General features: G+C 50.2%; 1 long non-coding RNA gene across 2 annotated transcripts; it reads left to right on the forward strand.

Moving 5' to 3' along the window:
• The first annotated feature begins 909 nt into the window (after nucleotides 1-909).
• Nucleotides 910-12,976, forward strand: LOC129783945 (uncharacterized). 2 transcript variants are annotated; one of them, XR_008746146.1, is made up of 4 exons: nucleotides 910-2,165; nucleotides 3,280-10,004; nucleotides 11,788-11,868; nucleotides 12,257-12,976. It is a non-coding gene; the product is annotated as an uncharacterized LOC129783945 (long non-coding RNA). The 2 variants fall into 2 exon arrangements; XR_008746145.1 differs by having other exon boundaries at nucleotides 910-10,004.
• Nucleotides 12,977-12,982: the final 6 nt, after the last annotated feature.

Consider the following 12,982-nt stretch of genomic DNA (forward strand, 5'->3'; position numbering starts at 1 on the left):
AGGACTCCAAGCTGAGCAATGCGTATTTAGCTGGAACCGTGCCACTATCTAGAGGAGGATGAGTTCCTTTTGCTTTTGTTGTGTATCATGACTGCCTACCTTAACGTGCCAGACTGACAGTTTTGCAGACACTTGGCGTTTGATGCTCTCAGTCTGCAGCAGCTCTCTGCCTGTGGCCGTCTTCGTCTGTTACAGCTGCTGCTGATTCTGCATCTTGCCCCTGCGCTGAGAGGATGGTCCTGCTGTGCGGAGAGGACAGGATGGAGGCGCGGAGCTCACCTTGCCCGGTGCGGAGGCGGCTGTCCGAGCACAGTTTCCTCCGGAGCGAACAGCCGCTCTGGCAGAACCTGAGGGAGCAGCACATAAATTTGTGGGTCTCTTGGCAAGGATGGCTGAGAAACCTTTCAAGCTGGGGTAAGATCATGTGAGTATGGAATATGTATGTATGGCGTGTGGGGGAACGGCTGCGCAATTCCAGGCGGCACGTTCAGTCTGGTGCCGGTGATGCGCAAGGCTTCAGAACAGACTTTTGGAGAAATAATTAGAAACGGATTAAGTAATATAAAATTAACATAGGCAGCTGCCTCATCGGGTGGCACCGGGTGGCTGTTGGGTACCAGAGTGCTTGCGGTAGTCCCAGGCAGGACGTGAAGCCACTCAGTGCACCCGAGCTGGAGTCTGGATGGGAGAAAGGGTTGCGGGCAGTGGGTGCTGATGCGGGGGTCCCTGCCCAGCTGATCCCATTCTCTGCCCTGTCGGCTCCCGCTGGCAGGCTGCCCTTGCTTCGCAGGCTGGTGGCTCCCAGGCCAGCACGGGGAGGGCAGCAGGGCAGCTGGGTGGGGAAGGGGCTGCCGGCGGGGGTGGGTGTTGGGGTTGGGGTTGCTGCCCAGCAGCGCTGGCCTTCCCCAGCTGCATTGCTGATGGGATGCATCTCCAATGGGCTACGTCTCCCGGTAAGGCCTCAAGACGAGGAGCAGGAGCTCGCTAATGCTGATTAAAACCATCGTCCCAGGGGAGGAGAAAATGAGAAATGGATCGCGTGCTGCTGGTCTGCTGAAGGTGCTGGATTTCAGAGAGCATCTGTGATTTTTAAAAGCTTTTTTGAAAAGACATAGTCATTGTTGGGTAGCGCGAGGTCCTCTCGCTCCCTGATCAGGCCCCAGAAAGTGCTGCGAGAGCTGCAGGGTGGAACAGGAGGAGCCTTTGTGTTTGGTACGTACAGGACTGAAGCTTGCCTCGGTGTCCCGTTGGAAGCTGGCTCTGGCCTCCCCTCCCTGGCTTCAGTCTTCTTGTAACGGAGCATCCCAGGAACGACCTAGTCTTTTTGTCAAGTATTTTAAAATAATATAACTGCTGTAGTGAGGGAGAAACGATCAGAATTGTGGCAGGAAAAAAGCAGTCTGTGCAATCATGGAACTGATAAATTACAGAAAGGCTTAACAGCAGCGGCTGGTGATTGCAAGGCACTTTGCAGTTTTTACAACAGCTTTACTTTTTACTTTACAACAGTAACTTTTCCTCTCGGGTCCCAGCTTTCAGCCTTTTTTGATGAAAGTTTGAGTTAAACCGGCATCGGCATTGCTGCTCGGCATTGCCTGCAACAAGGCTTTACTCCTGTCTTCTTTCCCCCTCTTCTCAGCACTCGTTGCACATGAGCTCTTGCTGTCAAGGTTGCTGGCACTGGGTTTGCTGCCTGTCCCTGCTGAGCAGCAGCGCTGGGGGTTTGCCCCCCCGACCGCAGAGGCTGCTGCTTGGCTGCAGAACGGCCGAGGGATGCGGAGCATGGTGGGGGCAGCCGGAGCAGGAGCTGCTGTCCCCCCTAAGCTCTGGGACATACGGTGGGTGCGTGTTACGGGATGCTGGGAGTGATGCGTTAGTCCAGAGAGGTATCGCAGAGGCACAGCATCTCTCTGCAGCCATGGGTGAAGGGGGCAGAGGGTCTCGCCCTGATGCTCGGTCCGTGTGGGGAGCGGGCTGGCTGGCAGCTGCGGCAAGAAAATGGTTCAGAATTGACTGTTGGTTTTCTGCTTTCAGCAGTGAGTGTGTCAGCAGGAAGGATGCTTGTTCTACCTGAACAGAAGTCAAAGGGCTGGATGTCAGATAGGAAGGAGGATGCAGGTGCCTCCATCCCTGGTCTGGCACTGGCAACCTGCAGCCAGCAGCAGGTAAAGCTCCTTGCGGGTGGCACTGAGGCAGGAGCGGGTGCACGGAGACCCCCTCCATCTGGGTGCCTGGGCAATTCACAGCTGCCGCTCAGTGTCGGGGGAGCAGGAGCGTGTAAAGTTGGGGTGTTTGGTCCCGCGGGGGCAGCAGGAGGGAGGCACCGAGCCCCAGCCTGGCTGGGAAGAGCCCTGCGTGCTCTGGGCTTGGTGACACCCCAACCCCTGCCTTCAGGGACCTGGGGTTTGGGCAGGCACATGGTGATGGGCAGCGCTGTTCACATGGGGTTTTTTCTTGGTGGAAGGCTCAGAGCAAGGAAGCGCCCCTTCCTCGGGGAGTTTCTGAATATGTAACACAAAGCCTGAACATGACACAAGCTGAGCAGTGCTTGGTGGCTCCGACAGCGTTTGGCTCTGTGTGCAGCCTGCTCAGGGTGAGCGGGGCGAGTTTCCCACAAACATGTTTCCAGGCCGGTCTCCGGACCGATGCTCCCATGTGAGATGGGTTCTCCAAAGGGCTGTTTGGCACGGCGGAGCCCTCGTGGCTCTGTTAACTGCCCTCCCACATGGGCACGGCTCCACTCTCGGTGGGCAGATTTCTGCCTGCTAAGGTTCCGTAATCGCCTGCTATAAATTGAAACTTGTATGGCTCCTTTTGGTAAATGCAAAATGGAATTATTTTATTTTTACTACACAGCTTGTTTAGCTTCCAGATGGCAAACCAACATGAAGTAATGGAAGTGCAACATAGTTTTGTTATAATGGATATGTAAACGTGATATTTATTCACTGCAATAGACTGCTGTGAACCATATTCCAGCAGTAACCTTTTAAATCCATCACTTGGCTGCACATAAGTGTGGTCTAAAAGGGACTTCTAAGGGATTTGTTTTTTTCTGGAGGATTTTTTTTAATCATTGAAAAGAAAGGGGAGTGTTTTCCATCTTTTGCCTTAATGTGTGGACTGGGAAACGTCAGGAAAAAAAAAAATCTGCTGAGATTTGTGTTTTGGGATTTTGGGTGTGTTGGGTTTTCCAGCCTAACGCCTTTGTAAGCGCTCTCTGAGCAGTCTGAAAACGTCTCCAGTAAGACAACTTACTATGAATTTCCCCAAACTCAGTTGATTCAGCTGTATTTAGGAGCTCCATCATCTACTTGGCGGTGCTCTGGCTCCTCTGTGTCGCATGCCACCGGCAGGGGTGAGCACAGTCACCCTTCCCACCGCTTGGGGATTTCTGACTCTGGCGCCACCCGTTTTGATGGGTCCATCACCACCAAATCTGCATTTCCAGAGGTGAGCATCTGTACTTAAAGTATAATTATTCCTCCTCTTCACTCTTTGGAGCAACTATTCCACCATTTTTGTGAACAAGCGGGGCAGGCTGCACTGCCTGTTTCCCCTTTGGGTGAAGGTGCCGAGGGCACCGAGATGATCTCCCGGCAGGACCGGTGGGGCTTAGTGCCAGGTCACTTGGTTACTTGTTGTTTCTCCCCCTGTTTTTAGCTTCTTTAAAAGAAAAAAAAAAAAGCCGAGCCCCTCTGAACATTACTTCGGTGGTGTCACTCCTCGGTGTACACAAGTGCTGTGGCAGGAGCGGTGACACTGTCTGCTGGGCCCTTGCGGAACCGCCACCCGCACGCTGCCTGTGCCTGCAGCACCGGCCTTGGCCCTCTGGCACCACCGTGAAAAATTGGCACGGGATGGGCAGGGATGCGGGTGTGAAGCACCAAGCTGACAAAGTCTAAGCAAGAAGGAACCCCCCCAGCATTTAATTAAACTTGAGGAGAAAATGGCTCCAAATGAGCCGCTGCCCATGTGTGGTGGGTCCCGGGGGAGCTTCCCCCTCCCCGTATCTCCCACCTCATTCCCTGCCCTCCCGGGGTCCGTCTGCACGGGACGGTTGATCCCACAGTCACGGGGCAGCGCAGGCATTTGAGCGGGGCTGCCTGCGTGTGCCCGAGGAATGGAGGGACTGCGCTTCCACCGAGACAGCGTGCCCACTCACCGCCCGACCTGCCTCGGGCGCCCAGGCATGAGCCAAGCCCACGGCACCGACACCAGCACCGGGGCCTGCTGGGGGCCGTCGTGGCTGAACCCAGCAGGTGCATTGGCGTCAGACGGGGAGAGCAGCCACGGCGAAGGTTCCTGCTTTCCTGGGGCTCCAGAGGGACAAGGGACCGTGAGCAGCCGCCGGCACTTCCCTGCCCGTCAGTCTCCCTTAAAAAATGTATTTCATAAAGCTTTTTCCCCAGGCGCTGGAAATTTGTGTTTCAGAGGAAAACTCAGAAATTTTCAAGTACGAGGCAAGGCTCCTGGCCTCCTCACCTCTGGAGGATGCAGCCTCCTGCAAAGTTTTTGTTTTGATGTAGCAAAACCCCTGTGAGCTGAGGATAGGTATTAGAGCCCTTTCGTCTGTCAGGTCACCAGTTTGTGTCTCGAGGACCTTTTCCCAGTCTCCTGAACCAGCGACAGAGTCTTGGAGCAACTGTAAATGCTTTTTAAACTGTCCTTAACCTCTGTGCTGATTTGGGCTACAAGGAAGAAAATGGAAACATGCTAGAAGAACTACATATAACTCAACAAGGTGCCTATCGATAGAAGTTCAACACCTTTGTTTCTCTTAGGACACCAGACCACATGGAAGTGTACAAATAAATGCCTCTGAGAGATGCACAATAGGGAAGGGGGATGGGAGGAGGTTTCCACATGTGGGCATGTGCCAGAGTGGGAGCATGGGCACAGGGAACGCTGGAATTGCAAGGGCCTGCCCTTACAGTTTGCTGCGATGGCACAAATCTCTTTGACAATTTATTGAGGATTATTTAACCACCTGCTGAAAAGCAGTTGTTCTGGCTGGACTCTCGCTGACCGTGTGAAACAGTAAGAGGGGGAGAAAAATGGCTGTGAAGGATTTGTGTTGTATTTCCATAGCGCTTCTAAAAAGTGAAATGGATTCAGTTCCTGCTGTGCTTAGGCTACCCCTCCACAGGGCAAAATCCTGCTCCGGAACAGTTTTGCAAGACTGAAAGCCCAAATCCTGCTCCTGTCCCCCTCACTGGGACTGGACCAGCTTTCCGCAGAGGTGCGTGTGGTTCCCACCGGTACGGGCAAGCACAGTGCTGAGAGCACTCGTGTCCGCACCAGCAGCTCCAGGAGCAAGCAGTTGGCTCTGGGCTGTGGGGGTCCAGCCCAGCCAGTGCCACAGGCTCAGCGCTTGCCATCAGCAGCTGGGCTGCGATCATGAAAAATGCGTCTGGGTCTGGTAAGCCAGAGGGATGAACGTCAGGGCAGGTGATGGGCTGTTGGCAAGCCAAGGTGAAGGCTCCTGCATGGCCAGCCCTGTTCCTGCCTTGGGGCTGCTCCTGCAGCATCGGGTGGTATCAGTCTAAAATGTTACCCTGCCGCGTGCAGCTTCTGCTTTCTGAGCTCTTGGTGGGTCTGTAGTTGTAACACCTCAGCGCGCTGCTATTATCTGCCAACATCCACCGGCAAAAGCGGAGGATGAATGCTGCTCCTGTCACCCCACACCTTCATGTTTGCAGCACCTGAGCTTGTGACCGGCAGAAGGCTGGCACCGGCGGGCGCACGCCTCAGGATGGTCACGGAGTGTTGCATGGGCAGATAATCCTGTGTCAGGTGTGGTGGGGCTGTACAAGCGCTTCCACCTCTTTGCTTTGCCCCCCTTGAACCCTGGAGCAGCGTTGCCTTAAGGCCTGACTCCTGCTCTGGTCTGAAGCGCGCCTGACAGATGGATTTTAACATCGTGACCCCTCCCCAAAGAGCTGGACTAAGTGTGTGCTTCGCTTGAAATGTTGAAATAGTATGTCTATGCTTGTCAGGAAGAATAAAATAGCTTTGTAACTTAGCAGAAGCTTGCACCGTGTTTCCCTCAGCACTTAGCTCTGCAGGCGCTGGCAGCAGCGCAGCAGCTCCGTGTTAAAGGAGGATGTTGCTCGGGGTTAATCAAGGCAGGGCGCTGGGTGCTGGCTAAAGCCTGAGGTCTGCAGGGACCCAGAACGGAGCTGGCACAGCGGGGAGGTCCCTGGTGGTTTGTGCCTTGGGGGGCTGCAGCCCCAGAGGCACTGGGCTGTGCGGGGCACATTGGCACGAGGGTGGGCTCCTGCAGAACGAGCTGCTGCTGAGGCTCCATGGGAATAGCGCCTTGTTTGTGTTGGGAAGCGGAGAGAGAGCTCCGTCGTCTGCCAGAGCAGCTGGCATGGCGGGCTGAGGGCACGCACGTGGCACGTCATGGTCAGCAGTGCCTGAAGGATGCAGGTGCGACCCAAACCAGTCTTCAGCGACACTGACCACCACGTGGTGCCTTTAGGTGCTGTCATCCTCACCTGAGAGCTGTGATTTTAGGAGAAAGGCTGGTGCTGGCTGGTGTGCTGGGGTGAGGTTTGAGCACCAGGTGGGTGTGCGGTGGCCGTGGCTGCCAGTCAGGCTCCGTCCCGCTATGAACAGCCGGAACGGCCCATCAGCAGGTGCCAGATTCCTCCGGTCTCGGTTCCTTTTGTTCACCATTGCTGTTTTCAGCTGATCATCAACTGATTTCAGCGTCTTCCTTCTGTGTCGGCCTGCTCAATGTATGAGCAGCACCAAGACACCCACAGCCCTTTCCCACTGCAGGGACCTGTATTTCTTGCAGACACCTCTGCTTCCCCAAGACCTCAGTGCACACTTGGGCATCTCGCTCCTCTCTCTGCTTCCCTTCTAACCAAACCCTAGAAATACCACTTCGTGTGTCGTGGCCAGCAGAGGTGCAGAGGGCTCTGCAGAGCCCCTGGGTGGGCAGGGACGCACAGCGCAGACCCTGCAGGTTTGCAGAAAGCTGGAAATATTGCATGTGGCTGGAGCCCTTGTCCCCAGGGCCATCCTGGGGGTGGCTGCTGCAGCTCTGCCCTACCTGCAGGTAGATGCAGGCATGTGTGGGTGCTGGTGCCAGCCCTGTGAGGCTTTCTGCCCCTGCACATCCTGCTCTCAGGTGCTCTCGTCATATTTTTGGCTGAGAGGAAGAAGTTGTGCCTGATCTGTGGTTAGAGCAGTTGACGTTTCTGTGTATCGCTAAATCATAATTGCTGGGTTGGAAATGATAGAACATTAAAAATTAAATGCCCATGTGGGTTACGCTGGGGGACAGCACCTCCCCACACGTGGCTGGTGTTCACCCCTGCAGAGGCGTGGGAGGGTTTGGAGACGGTTGATACGTGGAAAAGCCTGGTGATGTTAAAACTGTGTTTTGTTACATTGTGTATTGGTGGATAAGGCCTAATAGCTTTTATTTGCTCTTCCCTGGCAGACCTGTGGTGTATGAATATTAATGCCTTTCACACAAATGTGGAGGGTTTAGCTCTTTTCTAGGTTACGGCGCACAGAGCTCCTTAGGTGGGCGCAGGTGACGTGCTGCAGAGGTGCATCAGGAGCTGCACTGAGCGACGGCGAAGCTGGGAACTGGAAAACTGCCAGCACCTCCCTCCTACAGTGACCAGTCCAAAGGAAAAAAAGGCTGGAGGTGGCCAGAAGTGCTCGAGGCAGTTCTGCAGCAGCCACCGGCTGCCCGTGACTTGCCGGGTTCAGGTGCAGCGGCCAAGAGTGAAACCTGTTACTTTTGGGGCTTGTTTGTCCTTTGCCACTGTCAGGTGTCGCTACCCACCTGTAGTTTTGCTAGGGCAAAGCTTTCTAAAAAAAAAAAAAAAAAAAAAAGCATTTGATTAGCTTAGTTTGCAATGTTCATGAGATTTTTCAAAGGTATTTCCTTTTTGAAAAGTTCTAACGTGTTTGTTTTGCAGATGCAGCCGCCCCTTGCTGGCTTCCTCCCGGAACAAAGACCACCAAGGTCCACTCACTTCTTGGTTTTGTAACCACACCACTAACGGCATTGCTACAGCTGCAGGGCCCCGCCAGCCTGCAGCTTCCTTTGCGATCTGGCAAAACTTGCTGCAGTGAAAATGAAATACCTCAGCGGTGACGGGGGTATTTTGTTCTTGCAACGTTTCCTGCCAGTGCCAGAATCTCTGCAATGCGAAATATTCTCTTACAGTCAACATACTCTAAATCAAGCTTTAGTAGGGCAGCTTGTTAAAAGGCACAAAATCTTTATTTTATATCATTCACGCACACAGTGTAAACTTCAGTTTTGGTCCTGTGGTTCCTGCAGTAAATACCTCCCTCCCCAGCCTCTGTTATAAAGCACTAACAGGTCACACCTGGTGCATAGTACCTGGTGAGAAGAAAATCAGAACATGTCTCTGATCACCACAAGCCCATCAGCAAAACCTTTTCCTCATGTGTCTGATGATTAGCCAGCTTCCTCAAAAAGGATCTGCAGCTGACATTAATCAGCATGGAATGTTTGCTAATTGCTTCTGCTTTAAAATAAATACAGATATACCTGTGGAAGCAAAAGAGGAGGCAGAGTTCTAGCTGAAGCACTGTGGGTACAGCAGCATGTGGTGGTGTATCGCTCCCAGGAGCTTTTGTAGTGTGTATTTGTTTTGTCACCGCACAGAAATGTATCTTCTTTAAAAATTTGATTCCTGAAACTTTATACTAGTAAATAGTCTTTGATTTGAAGCTCTTGGTAGCAGAATCAGTATTTACAGTATTTTTTGCAATTTATGCTGTTCTGTTTATGCAAAAAATACTCCTGCTCCATTTGAGGTAGGAACAAATGTGATATATTCCATGAGTTTCCAGCAGATGAAAGAAGTAAGATAAGTAAGATTTAAGCGTAAGCATTAGACAATTTCCTAATATGACTGCTGAAACAGTCATATATGGCAGATACTTTTGAGTACCTCAGGATTCAGCATATGTCATACAAATAAACAAGCATTATCTATTGCTTCTAAATTTCCATTGACATTAATGTTCTTTTCTGATGGACTAACTTGCCTTTATTTAAAAAAAAAAAAAACCAAACTGGTGAAATTGGTGAAATGGATTTGCTGATACAGAATTATGAAAATGAGGTGTGTGTCTGTATATATATATGTGTGCATGCACACACACCACTCGGCGAAGTTACTCGCCGTTTTTCTGACTTGCCTTTGTACGTTTCTAGCTAAGTTACATTTCTGAATACAGCATCTGTCATTAGTTTTGTGTTGTAACTTTCCCTCTCTGTGCGTGTTTTTGTATCAGAAGTCAGAGCAGGCAGAAGCCAGGCTGTTCCAATTTTGAGACTGCATCATAAACTTTTAGCACAACAGAAATATAAATAGTATTCAGTCGACTAGAGGATCTTCTTATCTCGAAAGCATTTACATTGTAACCGGGAAATATTAGCTCACTGCACGTAATACATTCCTAATTGCTAGAAAACATTTTAAAACCCTTTCAGATGTAGGTTTTAGGAACAAGTATCTCATGGGGACAGACTCCAGCATTTCCAAATAGTCAGGGCTGACAAAATGAAATACGGGCTGTTACTCTGCAACTTCTGCTAGATGAGGAAAAATAACTGAGCATTTGTTACACAGTCTTCAAATTCCAATAAAGCCTTATCTATAGCGTCTTGTGCTCTATTATGCAGTATCTGTGTTGGGCAATTAGCTAAAGCAGACATTTATTTTCGCTTTCCATTAATTTGTAGATAATTGCGTCTCCCAAAATTAACGTTAGCTGTAGGAAATGGTGATGCATTGTGAAAGCCCAAGCCATCCTATCCCTTTTTTAGGGCCAGCCTTGACGTCCCGGGGTCATCTCTGCTTGCAGAATCAAGTGAAGGAAGGACCATCCTGTTTGCAGCTGCGCTGCAGCAAGCAGCTGTTGGACACGTTTGGATGTTTCAGTGGGTTTGAAGTGGCAGTGGCCACACAGACAAGAAACCCCATCTCAACCAAGTGAGTATTTTCTCACTTGGAAGAGGAGCCAATATTTTGGCAGCTTCTGGAGCTTTTACTCCGGGAAAATGCACACACCAAATGCCTCAGGCGGCGGCCGAGGGCTCCAGCCCCGCTCGGAGGAGGACCAGCTCTGAAGCAGGGTCAGGTCAGGCAGTGCTGTGTCCCACCAGGATGGGGGGTGTCCCCCGGCTGCCAGCCTTCCTGGTGGGGGCTCTGGCCTGTGCCCCCTGGGTGCCGCAGGGGCGAGCCCAGCTCCGTGCAGCAGGCGGCAGCGACCGGGGGCTCTGCTGGAGGCACCACTGCCCTACGGATGGCTCACATGGCAGGACAACCTACTGATTTTGTGGTTGGGATCAAATGATCTATGGAGAGGCTCTGGATAATTTTATGGGACATCTTTGTTTCTTCTGATGTAGAAATGTGTCATTTTCTATAAGCTCACATTTTGTAGCAATGACATTTTTCCCAAGGGTCTTTTTTCTGAGGAACTCTGCTACAATTACTTGAAAGACTTTTTCTATTTTCATATTTTTATTTTAACAAAATTTTTCAATAAAACATAGTGGTAATGATTGCTACCCTTTTGTTGACCACCGCAAAAATTTCAGTGGCTGCTATCAGTGTTTTTATATTAATCTGACCGAGAAATTTAATTGTTTTGTAATGATTCTTCAAAACCCAGGGTTGTTCTGAGGTCATGCACAAAGGACTTGGTCCCAACCAACACAGTGGCTGGAGAAAATGAATAGCTCTCTGCAAAGACAGCTCGAGCTAGTGCTGCCGGGCGACTGAAGGCTCTCGGAGGTGCTCCCGTTCTCTGCTCTGCCCGTTTTCCACCCCTGCCCCCAGAGCGCTCTGCCCCCCACTCCCCGGCCCCAGGCAGGGCTTGCGGTGGCGATTGCAAAACTGCAGGCACATTCACTATTTATGCCTCTGTCATTAATTAATCTTTCTACGAGTTTCCTTTGGGGAATGATATTTCTTACATGGGCCACTGGCAGCGGGGAGAAATAAAAAAAAAAAGAGAGAGTGCCTGGGATGGTGCCGTGGTTTTAGAGCAAAGTCTGAAACTTGGGGCTGTAACTGTGATTTTTTTCTTTTTTCATTCAGTGCATACAATTCAATAGTCTTCTCTATTGAATTATGTCTCAACAGAGACATCAGAAAAATAATATCTTTGTAGTTTTGTAACTCTTTTTACTAAAGACTTTTTACTGGCTTGAATTTATATGGAAAATTAATTTTAATCAAGAGCAACTAATTGTTAAGACCATAGTGTTGCCTGGCAAGGTTTGACTCAGCCTTATTCACACTTGGGCTGGAAATGAACAGTTTAAAGGGAACTTGCCAAAGGAGGGAAAGCATTCTTTGCATGAGGAAAAAAGAGTGTCTCTAAGATCTGAGGAGGGTGGGAAATGAGACAGACATTATCTAGAGGACGGTGACTGCCATGCCTCATGCCTCTTACCGGGGCATGTAGCCACTGGGGATATTTTATCCACTGCTACCCTGGATAGCCTCCTCCCCTTCTCGTTACCTGCTGCCAAACCATGCCAAGAGCAAAGTTCTGGCACTTGCCATGATTTAAAAGAAGGATATGTCAAACCCAGCTTTTGGAGGCATGCTTTCAATAACTTCCACCTGAGCATTGCCTACATGAGGACAGGCTGGACACTTAATTTGTCTTGAGTTCAAGGCTATGCGGGATCTTGTCTCACTTAGGCTGCCTCTGTTTGAGTAGTGGGTTATGGTTCTGATGTTCCTCCCCTTCCCTCCACAGAGATGCACCTGAAGTGGCTGTTTGAATGTAACACACACACACCCAGGCAACAGAGACGAGAAGGATCTGCTAGTGCGGAGGGTATGTATTTTACGTTTTGCTTTACAATGCACTCTGCTGACAGAACCTGGAAGTAGTGTTCTTCTACTTGTTTTGATACTTGTTCTTGTACTTACTCTGCTTTGTTGCTCCTTCCCCCCACTTATCCTGGATGTGTTGTATTTTTTCAAAACGCCAGTCTCGGCGTGCATCAGCACAGCCTGGATGCACCAGCGTGTTACCCTGCAGGTCAGGATCTGCCTTCCGTGCTTCACGGCAGCCTTGGATTTCTCATTGCTATAAGCACAGTAAACTCAAATTTAGTTCTGAAACTTTATGTCCTCAGGTTGGAGACACGTTTCTTTCTAGCACCCATTCTACCTGGTTTCTTTAATTTTTCTGTTTAAAATTCTATGGCTTTCTCTTTTAGAATTGTGTATCCAAGGCCTGAACAAGAAACTCAAGGTATTTGAACTTTGCAGTGCTTCTCCAATCCCAGTTAAAATCCTGATACACTAATTCAACAAATTTTCTAATTTTAAATGCTTGGGTTTGACACCCTCTGGAACAGTACCTAATGCTGTTGCTTCTCCATCTCCCTCGGTTCTTGTGGCCACAGAAATGTGGTGCGAGGTAAATTAAGGGAACGTGATTACAAGGACTTGTGAAAGATCCGGTAGTCACCAGCTAAACTGTATCATAAAAAGAACCGAAGTCCCTGAAAAAGCTTGGAAGCAAAATTGCTATAATTAAAAACTGAAAGCAACGACTTCGTAAAGAAGTAAACGAAGAGGCGGGCTCTTTGTAAATGATGATCTAAAAAGTGTTATGGGTTGTGAGACCTCATTTCAAATATATTCATTAAATAATATTTGAATCATTTAACAGTTTGAACTCTACTGCACTGCTAATATCTTCAGGGGATTTCCCGCCCCCCCCCCCCAGTAACAAAGAAGTCTTTGTTCCTGCTCTGTGCTTGGGCTGTGCCTTGGATATGAGTTGGAAACCCGATAGCCTGACAGCGCTGCAAGGCTGGAGTACAATGTGAGTCTGCTTCGGGATTAAATCAGGCCTTTTGTAGAGGGATGCTGAGGGGCCATGTGATCCTGGAGAAGGATGGGTTATGGATGGCAGGAGATGTTTAACCCTTTGTGCC

The sequence above is a fragment of the Falco peregrinus genome, chromosome 2 (assembly GCF_023634155.1).
Source record: "Falco peregrinus isolate bFalPer1 chromosome 2, bFalPer1.pri, whole genome shotgun sequence".
Lineage (NCBI taxonomy): Eukaryota > Metazoa > Chordata > Aves > Falconiformes > Falconidae > Falco > Falco peregrinus.